The sequence below is a fragment of the Dipodomys merriami genome, unplaced genomic scaffold (genome assembly GCF_024711535.1).
Source record: "Dipodomys merriami isolate MVZ:Mamm:240054 unplaced genomic scaffold, mDipMer1.0.p SCAF_67, whole genome shotgun sequence".
NCBI lineage: Eukaryota > Metazoa > Chordata > Mammalia > Rodentia > Heteromyidae > Dipodomys > Dipodomys merriami.
The window spans coordinates 2,428,425-2,447,934 of NW_027206257.1; positions in this window are offsets into that span (position 1 = coordinate 2,428,425).

Genomic DNA, 19,510 nt, shown 5'->3' on the forward strand with positions numbered 1-19,510 from the left:
CACCCTCAACCTAGCCCTCACCCTAACCCTAATCCTAACTCTAACCCTCATCCTAACCCTCCCCATAACACTAAACCTAACCCTCACCCTCAACCTAACCCTCACCCTAACCCTAACCCTAACACTAACCCTAATCCTTAACATCAACCTAAACATCACCCTAAGCCTAACTCTAACCCTAAACCTCACCCTCACCCTAACCCTAACTTTAAACCTTACCCAAACCCTAAACCTCACTTTAACCCTAAACCCTAACCCTCACCCTTACCCTCACCGTAACTGTAACCCTAAACATAACCCTAACAATAACCATAACCCTAATCCTAACCCTCACCCTTACAACAACCCTCACTGTAACCCATATCCTAACCCAAACAATAACCCTCACACTAACCCTAACCATAACCTCACCCTAACCCTAACTCTAACCTTAACCCTAACACTAAAAACCTCAACCTACCCCTAACCCTAATCCTCACCCTCAACCTCACCATAACTGTAACCCTAACAATAACCCTAACCCTAATCCTAACCCTCACAGTCACCCTAATCCTAAACCGAAACTTAACCCTCACCTTAACCTAACCCTCACACTTACTGTAAACCTAACCCTCATGCTAACCCTCACCCTAACCAGAACCCTCACCGTAACCCATACCCTAACCCAAACACTAACACTCAGAGTAACCCTAACCCTAACCTCACACTAACCCTAACTCTAACCCTAACCCTAACATTAAAAACCTCAACGTAACCCTAACCCTCACCCTCACCCTCACCATAACCATAACCCTAACAATAACCCTAACCCTAACCCTAATCCTAACACTCACCCTCATCCTAACCTTAAACCTAACCCTAACCCTCACCCTTACCGTAACTCTTACCCTCATCCTAACCCTCACTCTAACTCTACCCCTAAACCTAAACCTCACCCTAACACTAACCCTAACCTTCACCCTCAACCTAGCCCTCAACCTAACCCTAATCATAAACCTAATCCTCATCCTAACCCTCACCCTAACCCTAACCCTAAACCTCACCCGAAGCCTAAACCTAACCCTAACCCTCAACCTAAGTCTAACCCTCACACTCAACGTAAACCTAACCCTAACCCTCAAATTAACCCTAAACTTAACCTGAACCCTAACTCTCACCATAACCCTAACCCTCACCCTCACCCTCAGTGTAACCCTAAGCCTAAGCCTAACCCTAACCCTAACATTCACACTCACACTAACCCTTACGCTAATGCTAATTCTAAACCTAACCCTCACCCTCAGCCTCACCCTAACCCTAACCCTAACCCTAAACCTCACCCTAACCTCACCCTAAACCTCACCCACACCCTAGCCATTACACTAACCCTAATCCTAACACTAACCCTCATCCTAACCCTCCCCATAACCTTAACCCTAAACCTCACCCTCACCCTAGCCCTCACCCTAACCCTAATCCTAACCCTAATACTCATCCTAACCCTCAGACTAACCCTAACCTTAACTCTCACCCTCACCCTCACACTAAACATAACCCTAACCCTCAACCTAACCCTAACCCTCACCCTCACTGTAACCATTACCCTAACCATCACCCTAACCCTAAAATTAACCCGAACCCTAACTCGCACCCTAACCCTGACCATAACCGTCACACTAACCCAAACCCTCACCCTCACCCTCACCCTCAGCCTAAACCTAAGCCTAACCCTATCCTTAACCCTAACCCTCATCCTATCCCTCATCCTAACCCTAAACCTAATCCTAAACCTAACCCTATCCCTAAACCTCACCCTCACCCTAACCCTCAACTTAAGCCTAACACTAACATTAATCCTAAACCTAACCCTAACCCTATACCTCAGCCTAAACCCGAAACCTCACACTAACCCTCACACTAATCCTCAACCGAAACCTCACCCTAACCTTAATCCTAACACTAACCCTAACATTAACACTCGACCTAACCCTACAACTAACCCTAAATCTAACCCTAAACTGCCCCCTCATCCTAACCCTAATCCTAACCCTAACCCTAAACCTCACTCTAACCCTAAACCTCACCCTCAACCTCACCCTCACCCTCACCATAACTCTAACCCTAACACTAACAATAACACTAATCCTAATCCTAAAGCGAACCCTAACCCTAAACCTAAACCTAACACACACCCTCACCCTAACCATAATATTAACCCTAACCCTCAACCTAACCCTAACCATCACCCTCACAGTAACACTAACCCTCACCTAACCCTAACCCAAATCCTAACCCTAACCCAAAACCTTATCCTAACACTAACCCTAGCCCTCACCCTCACCCTAGCCCTCATTCTAACCCAAATCCTAACCCTAACACTCACCCTACCCCTAAACATAATCAAACCCTAACTCTCACCCTAACCCTAACTCTAACTTTCACCCTAACCCTAACCCTCACCCTCACCCTCACTCTCAGCCTAACCCTAAGCCTAAGCCTAACCCTAACCCTAACGATCACACTGACCCTAACCCTTACCCTAATCCGAATCCTAAACCTAAGCCTAATCCTCACCCTCATCCTCATCCTAATCCTAACCCTCACCCTAAAACTAACTCTAACACTAACCCTAACCCTCAACCTCAGCCTCACCCTTAACCTAACTCCAAACCTAAACCTCACCCTTACCGTAACCTAACCCTACACCTAAACCTAACCCTAACCCTAACACTAAACCTCACCCTCAACCTAGCACTCACCCTAACCCTAATCCTAACCCTAACCCTCATCCTAAAACTTCCCATAACCCTAACCCTAAACCTCACCCTCAACCTAACTCTCACCCTAACCCTAACTCTAACCCTAACACTAACCCTAAACCAAGCCCTCAACCTAACCCTCACCCTAACCCTAACTCTAACTCTAAACCTCAACCTCACCCTAACCCTAACTATAACCCTAACCCAAAACCTAAAACTCACCCTAACCCTAAACCCTAACGCTCACCCTTACCCTCAACGTTACCTTAACCCAAAACCTAACACAAATAAAAACCCTAACCCTATTCCTAACCCTCACGCTAACCACAGCCCTCACCGTAACCCATAGCCTAACCCAAACACTAAACCTCACAGTAACACTAACCCTACCCTCACCCTAACCCTAACTCTAACCCTAACCCTAACACTAAAAACCTCAACTTAACCCTAACCCTAACCCTCACCCTCACCTAAATGTAACCCTAAAAATAACCCTAACCCCAACCCGAATCCTAACCCTCACCCTCACCCTAACCCTAAACCTAACCCTAACCCTCACCCTCACCCTAACCCTAACCCTCACCCTTACCATAACCCTAACCCTCATACTAACCCTCAAACTAAATGTAACCCTAACCCTAATCCTGACCCTAACACTAACCCTAACCCTCACCCTCACACTAGCCCTCACCCTAACCCTAATCCTAAACCTAATCCTTATCCTAACCCTCACGCTAACCTTAACCATAACCATTACCCTAACCCTGAACCTAAACCTAAACTTCAACCTAACCCTAACCCTCACCTTAACCCAAACCCTCACCCTCACCCACACTCTCAGCCTAAACTTAAGCCTAAGCCTAACACTAAACCTAACCCTCACACACAACCGAACCCTTACACTAATCTTAATCCTAACCCTTAGCCTAACCCTCACCCTCACCCTAGCCCTCACTCTAAACCTAATCCTAACCCTAACCCTCACCCTAACCCTAAACATAATAGAACCTTAACTCTCACCCTAACACTAACCCTAACATTCACCGTAACTTTAACCCTCACCCTCACCCTCACTCTCAGCCCAAACCTAAGCCTAAGCCTAACCCTAACCATAAACATCACACTCACCATAACTCTTGCCCTAATCCGAATCCTAACCCTAAGCCTAACCCTCACCCTCAAAATCACCCTAAACCTAACCCTCACCCTAGCCTTAACTCAAACACTAACCCTAACCCTAACCCTCAAACTCAGCCCCACCCTTACCCTAACTCTAAACCTAAACCTCACCCTTGCCCTAACTCTAACCCTAACCCTAAACCTAAACATTACCCTAAACCTAACACTAAACCTCACCCTCAACCTAGCACTCATCCTAACCCTAATCCTAACACTAACCCTCATCCTAACCCTCCCCATAACCCTAATCCTAAACCTCAACCTCACCCTTAGCCTAACCCTATGCCTAACCTTAAGCCTCACCATAAACCTAACCCTAAACCTCACACTCATCTGCACCCTCAACCTCACCGTAATTCTAACCCTAACCCTTACCTAAACCCTATCCCTAAACCTCAAACTAACCCTCAACCTCACCCTAACCCTAACACTAACCCTAACCCTAAACCTCACCCTAACCCTCCCCCTAACCATAACTCTAACCCTAAATATGACCCTCACCCTAACCCTAACCAAAACCCTAAGCCTAAACCTCACCCTAACCCTAACCTCACCCTCACCCTCAAACTCACCGTAACTCTAACCCTAACCCTAACAATAACACTAACCCTAACCCTAATGCTAACTCTAAACATAACCCTCACCTTCAGCCTCACTATCACTGCAAAATTAACCCTAACTATAACACTAACTATAACACTAACTATAACACACCCTAACCCTAAGCCTAACCTAATTCTAAATCTAATCCTAACCCCCACCCTCAGGCTCAGCCTAACCATAAGCCTAACCCTAACCCTAAACCTAACCATAATCCTCAGCCTCAGCCTCACCCTATCCCAAACCCTAAACCTAGCACTCACCCTAACTCTAAGCCTAACCCTAACCCTAACCCTCACACTCACCCTCAAACTAACCCTAATCCTAAACCTAACCCAATCCCTAACCCTAACCCTCACCCTAACCCTCACCCTAGCGCTTACCCTAAACCTAAACCTAACCCTCAAGCTCAACCTAGCCTTCAACCTAACCCTAAACCTCACCCTCACCTTAACCCTTACCCTAACCCTCACTCTAACCCTAAACTTAACCCAAACCCTAACTCTCACCCTAACCCTAACCCTAACACTCACCCTAACCCTAACCATCAACCTTACCATAACCCTCACCCTCAGCCTAACCCTCAAGTTTGCCCTTACCGTCACCCCACCCTAACCCTCACCATAACCCTCACACTCACCCTAACCCTCACCCTAAAACTAACTCTACCCCTAAACCTCACCCTCACCCAAACCATAACTCTAACCCTAACCCTAACACAAAACCTCACCCTAACCATAACCCTACCCCTCAGAATAACCCTAACCCGCAACCTCACGCAAACCCTCAGCCTAAACCTAAGGCTAACCCTAACCCTAACCATGAGCCTCACACTCACCGTAACCGAACCCTAATCCTAATCCTAACCCTAAACCTAACCCGAACCCTAATCTACAGCCTCACCCTAACCCTAATTCTAACCCTAAACCTCACACTGACCCTAACCCTAATCCTAAAACTGACCTTTACCATAACGGAAACCCTAAACCTAACCCTAAACTAAACCCTAACCCTAACCCTAACCCTAACCCTAACTCTCACCCTAACCCTAACCCTAACACTAACCCTAACCCTAAACCTCACCCTAACCCTCACCCTAACTCTAACACTAACTGTAAACCTCACCATCATCCTAACCATCACTCTAACCCTAACCCAAACCATAAACCTTACCCTAACCCTAACCCTAAAAGTCACCCTCAACCTCACCGTAACCAAAACCCTAAACCTAACCCTAACAATAACCCTAACCCTAATCCTAACCCTCCCCCTAACCATAACCCTCATCCTAACCCAAACCCTCACTGTAAAACTTACCCTCACCCTAACACTAACCCTAACCGTAAAACTAACCCTCACACTAACCACAACCATAACCCTAACCCTAAACCTCAAACTAACCCTCACCCTCAGCCTAACTCTAACACTAACCCTATCCCTAACCCTCACCCTAAACCTCACCCTCACACTAACCCTAACCCTAACCCTAAACCATACCCTAACCCTAACCCTACTCCACACCCCCACCCTCACCCTCACCGTAACTCTAACCCTAACCTTAACAGTAACACTAACCCTAACCCAAACCATCACCCTAACCCTAATCCTCACCCCCACCTTCGCCCTCAGCCTAAACCTAGGCCTAAGCCTCACCCTCACCCTAACTGTCACACTCACCCTCACCCTACCCCTAATACTAAATCTAACCCTAACCCTAAACCTCACCCTAAATCTCACCCTAACCCTTACCCTCACCCTCACCCTCAATCTCACCATAACTCTAAACCTAACCCTAAACCTAACACTAACCCTAACCCTAACCATAACCATAACCATAACCCTCACCTTCAGAATCACCCTCAGCTCCAACTTAACCCTAAACATAACACAAACAATAACCCTAATACTAAACCTAACCCTAATCCTCAACCCCACCCTCACCCTCAGCCGAATCCTAAGCCTAACCCTAAGCCTAAACCTAACCCTAAACCTAACTGTAACCCTAACCCTAACCGTAACCCTAACCCTAAACCTAACCATAAACCTAACCCTAATCCTCAGCCTCACCCTCACCCTAACAAAATCCCTAACCCTAACCCTCACCCTAACCCTAAGCCTAACCATAACCCTGACCCTCACACTCATTCTCAACCTAACCCTAACCCTAAACCTAACCATATCCCTAAACTTAAACCTCACCCTAACCCACACCCTAACACTAATCCTAACCCTAAACCTCATCCTAACCCTCACCCTAACTGTAACCCTAAACCTCACCCTAACCTTAAACCTAAACCTCACCCTCATGCTTGGCCTAAGCCTAAGGCTAAGCCTAAATCTAACCCCAACATTCAACATAACGCTAACCCTAGCTCTAATCCTAAACCTCACTCTCACACTAACCCTAACTCTAACCCTTACCCTAAAACTAAACCTCATCCTAACACTAAACCTAAACCTCATCCTCACCCTCACTGTAATCCTAACCCTAACCCTAACCCTAACAATAACCCTAACACTAACCCTAATCATCAACCTAACCCTAACCCTCACCCTAAACCTAACCCTCACCCTAACACTTACCCTCACCCTAACACTAACACTAATCCTAACACTAACCCTCACACTAACCCTAAACATCACCCTAACCCGAAACCTCACCCTAAACCTAAACCTAACCCTCACCTTCACCCTAGCCCTCACAATAACCCTAGTCCTCATCCTCACCCTAAACCTCACACTAACCCTAACACTAATCCTCAAGCTAACCCTCACCCACACCCTTCCCCTAACCCTAACCCTCCCTCTAACCCTAACCCTCACCCCACTGTAACCCTCACCCTCAGCCTAAACCTCACGTTTACCCTTACCATCACCCCCACGCTAAACCTTACCCTAAACCTAACCCTCAGCCTAATCCTCACCCTAACCCTAATTCCACCCCAAACCTCACGCTCACCCTAACCCTAACCCTAACCCTAACCCTATCCCTCATCCTCACCCTAAACCTCACATTAACGCTAACCTTAAACCTCAATTTAACTCTCACCCTAACCCTAATCCTAACCTTTACCCTAACCCTAAACCTAACCCTAACAATCACCATTATCTTAATCCTCATCCTCAGCCTAAACCTCACCTTTACCCTTACTATCATCCTCACCCTAAACCTCCCCCTAACTCTAAACCTCATCGTAACCCTCACCCTAACCATAAACCTAACCCTCACCCTAACCGTAACCCTCAACCTCAACCTCACCCTCAGTCTAACCCTAAGCCTAAGCCTAAACCTTACCATAATCGTCACCCTCACCCTAGCCCTCACTCTAACCCTAATCCAAACCCTAACCCTCATCCTAACCCTCACCCTAAACCTAATCCTAACCCTCACCATCACCCTCACCCTAACCCTCATCCTAACCCGAAGCCTCAACCTAATCCTAACCCTCACCCTCACAGTAACTCTTTCCCTGACACGCACCCTAACCCTAAACTTAACCCAAAACCTAACTCTCACCCTAAACCTAACACTAACCCTCACCCTAACCCTAACGCTAAACTTCATCCTCACCCTAGCGCTCACCCTAACCATAATCCTAAACCTAACCCTCATCCTAACCATCCTCCTAACCCTAAACCTAACTCTCACCCTAAACCTAACCCTCACACTCAACCTCACCCTAAGCCTAACCCTAAGCCTAACCCTAAACCTACCCCTAACACACACACTCACCCTCACCCTAACCCTAATCCTAATCCTCATCCTAACCCTAACCCTAAACCTAACCCTCACCCTAACCCTAACTCTAACCCTAAACCTCACCCTCACACTAAATCTCACCCTAACCCTAACCCTAACCCTCACCCTCACCCGCACCATAACCGTAACCTTAAACCAAACCCTAACAATAAACCTAACGCTAATCCTAACCCTCACCCTAACCATAACCCTCACCCTAACCCTAAACCTAAACCTCACCCTCACCCTAGCTCTCACCCTAACACTAATCCTAAACCTAACCCTCATCCTAACCCTCCCCCTATACCTTACTCTAACCCTCACCGTAACCCTAACCCTCACCCTCAACCTCACCCTCAGCCTAACCCTAAGCCTAACCCTAAACCTAAAACTAACACACACACTCACCCTCACTCTAACCCTGATCCTGTCCCTAACCCTAACCCTAACCCTCATCCTCACTCTAAACCTCACACGAACGCTAACCCTAATCCTCAATCTAGCCCTCACCCTAAACCTAAACCAAACCCTAACCCTCACCCTTATCTTAACCCTCACCCTCGGCCTAAACCTCACCTTTACCCTTACCATCATCCTCACCTTAACACTCACCGTAACCCTAAACCTCATCCTAACCCTCACCCTAACCGTAAAAATAACCCTCACCCTAACCATAACCCTCACCCTCAAACTCACCCTCAGCCTAACCCTAAGCCTAACCCTAAACCTAACCCTAACACACAAACGCACCCTCACCCTGACCCTAATCCTAACTCTAACCCCTACACTCCCCATAACTCTCACCCTAACCCTAACCCTAACACTAACCCTAACCCTCAGCCTCACTCTCACCCTAAGTCTAATCCTATCCCTAACCCTCCCCCTAACCCTTACCCTAAACTTCACCCTAACCCTAACCCTCAAACTCAACCTCACCCTTAGCCTAAACCTTAGCCTAAACCTAAAACTAAACCGAACACACTCACTCACCCTCACCGTAAGCCTAATCCTAACCCTAACCTTCACCCTCAACCTCACCCTCAGTGTAAAAATAAGCCTAACCCTTATCCTAACCATCACACTCACCCTAACCCTTACCCTAATCCTAATCCTAAACCTAACCCTAAGCCTCACCCTCAGCCTCACCTTTACCCTAACTCTAACCCTATACCTCACACTCACCTTAACTCTAACACTAACCCTAACCCTAAACCTCATCCTAACCCTCTCCATAACCCTAACCCTACCCCTCACCCTAACCCTAACCCTCAAACTCACCCTCAACCTCAGCCTAAGCCTAAGCCTAAACCTAAAACTAAACCTAACACCCTCAATCACCCTCATCCTAAACCTAATCCTAACCCTAACCTTCACCCTCACCCTCACCCTCAGTGTAAACCTAAGCCTAACCCTAACCCTAACCATCACACTCAACCTAACCCTTACCCTAATCCTAATCCTAACCCTAACCCTAAGCCTCACCCTCAGCCTCAACTTTACACTAACTCTAACCCTATACCTCACACTCACCTTAATCCTAACCCTAACCCTAAACCTAAACCTCACCCTAACACTAACTCTAAACCTCAACCTCACCCTAGCCCTCACCCTAACCCTAATCCTAACCCTAACCCTCATCCTAACCCCACCCATAACCCTAACCCTAACCCTCACCCTAACCCTAACCCTCAAACTCACCCTCAACCTCAGCCTAAACCTAAGCCTAACACTAAACCTAACACTAACCCTCACACTCACCCTAACCATAAACCTACTCCTAACCCTATCGCTCACACTCACCCTAACGCTCACCCTACACCTAAACCTAAACCTAACAATACCCCTAACCCTAAACCTCAACCTCAGTCTCACCCTAACCCTAACTCTAACCCTAAACCTTAAACTCACAGTAAACCTAACCCTAACCCTAACCTTAAACCTCACACTCACACTCACCCTTGCCCTTACCCTAACCCTAATCCTAACCCTAACCCTCATCCTAACCCTCCCCCTAAACCTAACCCTCACCCTCAACCTCACCCTCAGCCTAACCCTAAGCCTAACCCTAAACCTAAAACTAACACACACACTCACCCTCACTCTAACCCTGATCCTGTCCCTAACCCTAACCCTAACCCTAACCCTCCCCCTAACTATCACCCTAACCCTAACCCTAAAACTAACCCTTAGCTTTACCCTCAACCTAAACATCACCCTAACCCTAACTCTAAACCTAAACCTCACCCTCATTCTAACCCTAATTCTAACCCTAACCATAACCCTAAACCTCACACTAACACTAACCCTAACATTAACCCACCCCCTCACCCTCATTCTAATCCAAGCCTAACCCTAACCCTCACACTCACCCTAAACCTAACCGTAAACCTCACCCTAACCCTCACCCTCACCCTCAACCTCAGACTAACACTAATCCTACTCCTAACCCTAAACCCAAACCTCACCCTCAACCTAACCCTCACCTTAAGCCTAACCCTAACATTAATCCTAACCCTAACCCTCACATTTAGCCTCACCCTAAATCTAACTCTAACACTAAAACTAACCCTGACCCTAACCCTAACCGTAACCGATCCCTAAACCTCATCCTAGTCCTAACCTTAACCCTAACCCTCACCATAACCTTAACCCTAACCCTAAAGCTAAAATAACCCTAACCCGAACCCTAAACCTCACCCTAAACATAACCCTCACCCTAACCCTAACCCTCACCATAACGCTTAACCTCACCCTAACACTAACCCTAACACTAACACTAAACCGCACACTAACCCTAACCATCACCATAACCCTAAACCTCACCCTAACACTAACCCTAAACCTCACCCTCTCCCTAGACCTCGCCCTAACCCTAACCCTCATTCTCACCCTAAACTGCACACTAACCCAAACACTAATCCTCAATCTAACCCTCACCCTTAACCTATACCTAACTCTCACCCTCACCATAAACCTAACCCTCACCCTAACCCTAAGCCTCAACCTCACCCTCACCCTCAGCCTTACCCTATGCCTAACCCTAACCCTAACGCTCACACTCACCCTAACCCTTACCCTAAACCTAATCCTAACCCTAAGCCTAAACCTCACCTTCAACCTAACCCTAAATCGAACACTAACCCTAAACCTCACCCTCACCCTATCCCTCACCCTTACCATTACCATCCCCCTCAGCCTAACCCTCACCTTTACACGTATCGTCAATCCCACCCTAACCCTCACTCTACCTCTAACACTCACCCTAACCCTAACTCTACGCCGAAACCTCACACTCACCCTAACCCTAACTCTAACACTAACCCTAACAATAACCCACACCCTAACCCTAAGCCTAACCATCACCCTAACCCTAATACTCACCACCACCCTCACCCTCATCCTAACCCTAAGCCTAAGCCTAACCCTAACCCTAAACCTCACACTCACCCTCACCCTAACCCTAACCCTAACCCTAAACCTCAACATAACCCTCAACCTAACCTTAACCCTAATACTTACCCTAACCCTAACCCTCCACCTAACCCTCCAACTAAACCTAAGTCTAACCATAAACCTAACCCTCACCATAACACTAATCCTAGACCTAACCCTAAACCTCACCCTAACCCTAACACTCACCCTCACCCTCACCCCAAAAATAACCCTAATCCTCACCCTAAACCTAACCCTCACCCGCACCGTAACCCTTACCCTCATCGTAAGGATCACCCTAACCCTAACCCTAACCCTAACCCTAAACTTTACCCTAAAACTAACCCTAATCCTCACCTTCACCCTAGCCCTCACCCTAAACCTACTGGTAAACCTAATCCTCATCCTAACTCTCACCCTAACTCTACGCCTAACTCTAATCCTAACCCTAACCCCAAAACTAACTCTAACCCTAACACTAACCCTAACACTAACACTAACCCTAAAGCTAACCTTAAAACTAACACTAAACCTAACCCTAATCCTCAGCCTCACCGACACCCTAACCCAAACCCTAACCCTAACCCTCATAATAACTCTAAGGCTAACCTTAAACCTAATCCTAACCCTCACACTCAAACTCACCCTAACCCTAATCCTAAACCTAACCCTATCCTTAACCCTAACCCTCACCCTAACCCTCAGCCTAGCCCTCACCCTTACACTTATCCTAACCCTAACCCTCACCCTAAACATAAACCTCACCCTAACCCTAACCCTCTCCCTAAGACTTACCCTCACCCAACACTAACCCTAACCCTAACACTAACCGTCACACTAACCCTAAACATCACCCTAACCCTAACACTCACCCTAAGTCTAACCCTAACCCTCACCCTCACCCTATCCTTCACCCTAACCCTCATCCTAACCATAAACCTCACTTTAACCCTAACCCTCACCCTAACCCTCACACTAACCCTAACTCTACCCCTAACAATAACACTAATCCTAAACCTAAACCTAACCCGAACCCTAAACCTAATGCTAACACTCAACCTCACCCTAACCCTCACCCTAACCCTAAATGTACCCCTAAACCTCACCCTCACCCTAACCCTAACTCTAACCCTAACCCTAACACTAAACCTCATTGTAACCCTAAACCTAACCCTTACCCTCACATTAAACATAACACTAACCCTAAACCTAAGAATAACCCTAAACCTAACCCTAACCCTCACCTAAACATAACACGTACCGTAACTTTAACCCTCACCCTAAAACTAACCCTAACCTTCACCCTTATCTTATCCCTCACCGTCATCCTAAACCTCACCTTTACCCTTACCTTCAACCTCACCCTAAACCTATACTTCATCCTAACCCTCGCCCTAAGCATAAACCTAACCATCATCCTAACCCTAACCCTCTCCCTCACCCTAACCCTAATCCTAATCCTAACCCTCATCATAACCCTCACCTTAACCCTAACCCTAACGATCAAACCTAAACATAATCCTCAACCCCACCCTCACCCTCAGCCTAACCCTAAGCCTAAGCCTAACCCTAACCCTAACCCTAAACCTCACCCTCACCCTAGCCCTCACCCTAACCCTAATCCTTACCCTAACCCTCAACCTATCCCTCACCCAAACACTAAACCTAACCCTCACCCTCACCCTCACCCTAACCTTAATCCGAAACCTAACCCTCAATCTCACCCTAACCATCACCCTCACCATAACCCGTACCCTAACACTCAACCTAACCCTAAACTTAAACCGAACCCTAACTCTCACCCTTACCCTAACCATAACCCTCACCCTAACCCTAACCCTAAAAATCACCCTCACCCTAGCCCTCACTCTCAACCTCACCCTCAGCCTAACCCTAACCCTAACCCTAAACCTAATGCTAACACAAACACTCACCCCCACCCTAACCCTAATCCTAACCCTAACCCTCATCCTAACCCTCCCAATAACCCTAACCCTCAACCTAAACCTAACCATCACCCTCAGCCTAATCGTAAGCCTAACCCTAACCTTAACCCTCACACTCAACCTAACCCTATCCCTAAACCTCATCCTAGCCCTAAACCTAACTCTCACCCTCACTCACAATAACCGGAACCCTAACCCTAATGCTAACAATTATCCTAAACCTAACCCTAAACCTCACCCTAACCATAATCCTCACCCTAACCCTACCCCTCACCCTAACATTTACCCTAACCCTAACCCTCACCCTAACACTGACCCTCACCCTAACACTAACCCTAACACTAACACTAACCCTCACAATAACCCTAAACATCAATCTATACCTAAACCTCACCCTAACCCTAAACCTAAACCTCACCCTCTCCCTAGAACTCACCCTAAACCTAACCCTCATCCTCACCCTAAACTTCACACTAACACTAACACTAATACTCAATCTAACTCTCACCCTCACCCTAAACCTCACCCTAACCCTAACCCTAACCCTTACCCTTACCGTAACCCTCACCCTCAGCCTAACCCTCAACTTTACCCTTACCGTCACCCTCAAACTAACCCTCACTCTAACGCTAAACCTCACCCTAACCATAACTCTACCCTTAAACCTCAAACTCACCCTAACCCTAACTCTAACCCTAACCCTAACACTAACCCTCACCATAACCCTAACCATAACCATCACCCTAACCCTAATCCTCACACCCACCCTCACCCTCAGCCTAATCCTAAGCCTAAACCTAACCCTAACCCTAAACCTCAAACTCACCCTCAGCCTAATCCTAATCCTAACACTAAGCCTAACCCTAACCCTCGACCTAACCCTCAAACTAAACCTAAATCTAACCATAAACCTCACCCTCACCCTAACACTAATCCAAACACTAAACCTAACCCTAACACTAAACCTCACACTAACCTAACCCTCACCCTAATCCTACTCCTAACCCTAACCCTCATCCTAACCCTCACCCTCAGTGTAAGCCTAAGCCTAAACCTAACCCAAACACTCACACTCACCCTAACCCTTAACCTAATCCTAATCCTAACCCTAACCCTAAGCCTCACCCTCAGCCTCAGCTTAACCTTCACTCTAACCCTGTATCTCACACTCACCCTAACCTTAACCCTAACCCGAAACCTCACCCTAACACTAACCCTAATCCTGAACCTCACCCTAGCCCTCACCGTAACCCTAATCCTAACACTAAAATTCATCCCAAACCTCCCCATAACCCTAACCCTAACCTTCAGCCTAACCTTAAACCTCACCCTCAACTTCACCCTCAGCCTAACCCTAAGAATAACCCTAAACCTAACACTAAACCTCACACTCACCCTAACCCTAACCCTAATCCTAATCTTAAACCTCACCCTAAGCTTCACCCTCAGCCTCAGCTTAAACTTCACTCTAACCCTGTACCTCACACTCACCCTAACCCTAACCCTAACCCGAAACCTCACCCTAACACTAACCCTAAACCTCAACCTCACCCTAGCCCTCACCGTAACTCTAATTCTAACACTAAAACTCATCCCAACCCTCCCCATAACCCTAACCCTAACCCTCACCTTAACCCTAAACCTCACCCTCACCAACACCCTCAGCCTAACCCTAAATATAACCCTAAACCTAACCCTAACCCTCACACTCACCCTAACCCTAACCCTAATCCTAATCTTAAACCTCACCCTCACCCTAACCCTCCCCCTAAACCTAACCCTAAACCTGACACTAACCCAAAACCTAACACTAACCCTAACCCTAACCCTCATTCTCAGCCTCACCCTAACCCTAACACTAACCCTAAACCTCACCCTCACCCTAACCCAAACTCTAACCCTAACCCAAACCCTAAACCTCACCCTAACACTAAACCTAACCCTAACCCACACCTTCACCCTCAGCCTAATTCTAAGCCTAACCCTAACCCTAAACCTCACACTCACCCTTATCCTAACCCTAAACTTCACCCTAACCTTAATCCTCACATTCACCCTAACACTAATCCTAATCCTACTCCTAACACTAAACCTAACTCTAAATCTTACCCTAACACTAACCCTAAACCTCACCTTCAACATAGCCCTCACCCGAAACCTAATCGAAAACCTAAGCGTCATCCTAACCCTCACCCTAAATCTAAGCCTAAGCCTAACCCTAACCCTAACCCCAACCCTCACTGTAACACTAACACTAACCCTAACACTAACACTAACCCTAAACCTAACCCTAAATCTAACCCTAATCCTCAGCCTCACCCTAACCCTAACCCAAACCCTAAACCTATCCCTCATCCTAACTCTAAGCCTAACCCTAACCCTAATCCTAACCCTCACACTCGTCCCCACCCTAAACCTAATCCTAAACCTAACCCTATCCCTAACCCTAACCCTCACCCTAAATCTCAGCCTAGCTCTCACCCTTACACTTATCCTAACCCTATCCCTCACCCTAACCATAACCCTCACTCTAAACCTAACCCTCACCCTAACACTTACCCTCACCCTAACACTAACCTTAACCCTAACACTAACCCTCAAATTAACCCTAAACATCACCCTAACCCTAAACCTCCGCCTAACACAATCTCTAACCCTCATCATCACCCTAGCCTTCATCCTAACCCTAACCTTAATCCTCACCATAAACCTCACACTAACCCTAACACTAATCCTGAATCTAACCCTCAACCTCACCCTAACACTAACACTAACCCTCACACTAACCCTAACACTCACACTTATGGTAACTTCACCCTCAGCCTAACCCTCACCTTTACCCTTACCATCACCCCCACGCTTACCCGCACCCTAACCCTAACCCTCACTTTAACCCTAAATGTACCACTAAACATCACCCTCAACCTAACCCTTACTCTAACCATAACCCTAACACTAAACCTCACTGTAATTCTAACCATAACCCTCACCTTCACCGTAACCATAACCCTAACCCCAAACCTAACAATAACCCTAACCCTAACCCTAAACCTCACCCTAAACATAACCCGCACCCTAACCCTAACCCTCAACCTAACACACTTATCCTCACCCTAACACTAACCCTCACACTAACCCTAACCCTCACCCTAATCCTAAACCTCACCCTAATCCTAACCCTAACCCTAATCCTCACCCTCATCCTAGCCCTCACCCTAACCCTAATTCTAACCCTCACTCTCACTCTAACCCTAACCCTCATCCTCACCCTAAACCTCACACTAACCCTAACTCTAATCCTCAATCTCAACTTCACCTTCACCCTAACACTAACCCTTACCCTAAACCTAAACCGAACCCTAACACTCACCAGTACCTTAACCCTCACCCTCAGCCTAAACCTCACCTTTACACCTACCATCATCCTCACCCTAACCCTCACCCTAACCCTAAACCTCATCCTAACCCTCACCCTAACAGTTAACCTAACCATCACCGTAACCTTAATCCTCACCCTCACCCTAGCCCTAAACCTAACCTTAATCCTAATCCTAACTCTCATCCTAACACTCACCTTAACCCTATCACTAACACTTAACCGAAACCTAACTCTCACCCTAAACCAAAACCTAACCCTCAACATCACCCTCATTCTCAGCCTAACCCTAAGCCTAAGCCTGAGCCTAACCCTAAACCTAACCCTCACACTCACCCTAAACCTTACCCTAATCCCAATCCTAAACCTAATCCTAACCCTCACCATCACCTTCACCCTCACCCAAACCCTCAACCTAACCTTAACCCTAACAGTAACCCTACGACTAACCCTCAAACTCAGCCTCACCCTTACACTAACTCTAACCCTAAACCTCACCCTCACGCTAACCCTAACTCTAACACTAACCCTAACACTGAACCTCACCTTAATCCTAACCCTAACCCTCTCCCTAACTATAACCCTCACCCTAACATTAACCCTCACCCTAACCCTTACCATCACTCTAACACTAACACTAACCCTAACACTAACCCTCACACTAACACTAACCCTCCCCCTAATCTAAAACCTCACCCTAACCCTAAGCCTTATTCTAACCCACACCCTTACCCTAGCCCTCACCCTAAACCTAATTCTAACCCTCACCCTCACCCTAACCCTAACCCTCATCCTCACCCTAAACCTCACACTAACCCTAACCTTAGTCCTCAATCTAACCCTCACGCTAACTCTAACCCTAACCTTAAACCTAACCCTAACCCTCACCCTTATCTTAACCCTCACCCTCAGCCTAAACCTCACCTTTACCATTCCCATCATCCTCACCCTAACCCTAAACCTCATCCTAACCTTCACCCTAACCATAAACCTAACCATCACCCTAACCCTAACCCTCACACTCAACCTCACGCTCAGCCTAACCCTACGCCTAAGCCTAACCCTTACTCTAACCCTCACCCTCACCCTAGACCTCACTCTAACCCTAATCCTAAACCTATCCCACATTGTAACCCTCACGCTAACCCTAACCCTAACAATCACCTTAACGATGATCCTACCCCCCACCCTCACCCTCAGCCTAACCCTAACCCTAAACCTAACCCTCACATACCCTCACCCTAAACGTAACCATAAACCTTAACATCACCCAAACACTCACCCTAAACCTCACCCTCACCCTAACCCTCATCCTAAGCCTAACCCTAACCCCAATCCTCATCCTAACCTTGATCCTAACCCTAAACCTAACCCTCACCCTAATCCTAAGCCTAATCCTAACCCTCAACCTAACCCTAACCCTCATGCTCATTGTAACCCTAACTCTAACCCTCAGCCTAGCCCTAAACTTAACCCGAACCCTAACTCTCACCCTAACCCTACCCTTAACACTCACCCTTACCTTAACCCTCACCCTCACCCTCACCTTCAGCCTAACATTAAGCCTAACCCTAACCCTAACCCTAACCCTCACACTCAAGCTAACCCTAACCCTAATCCTAATACTTACACTGAACCTAAACCTCACCCTCACCCTAATCCTCACCTTAACCCTAACCGTAACATTAATCCTAACCCTAACCCTAACCCTAAAACTCAACCTCACCCTAAACCTCACACTAACCCTAACACTAATCCTCAATCTAACCCTCACCCTAACCCTAACCATAACCATAAACCTAACCCTAAACCTCACCCTTATTTTAACCCTCAACCTCAGTCTTAACCTCATCATTAGCCTCACCATCATACTCACCCTAAACTTCACCCTAATCCTAAACCTCATCCAAAGCCTCACCTTAACCTTAACCTCACCCTAACCCGAACCCTCACCCTCAAGCTCATGCTCAGCCTAACCGTAAGCCTAAGCCTAATCTTATTCTAAACCTCACCCTCACGCTAGCCCTCACCCGAACCCTAATCCTAACCCTATCCCTCATGCTAACCCTCACCCTAACCCTAACCCTAACCATCATCCTAACCATAATCCTCACCCCCACCCTCACCCTCAGCATAACCCTAACCCTAACCTAACCCTCACATACCCTAACCCTAACCCTAAACCTAACCCTAACCCTAAACATCAACCTAACCCTCAACCTAACCTTAACCCTAACACTAATCCTAACCCTAACCCTCGACCTAACCCTCCTCCAACCCTAAAGCTAAACCAAAAACTCACCATCACTCTAACCCAAAACCCAAATACTAACCCTAACCCTCACCCTAACCCTAACCCTCACACTCACTGTAACCCTCACCCTCATACTAACCCTCACCCTAACTTTAACCCTAACCCTAAACCTCACCCAAACACTAACCCTAACCCTCACCCTCACCCTACCCCTAATCCTAACCCTAATTCTCATCTTAACCCTCA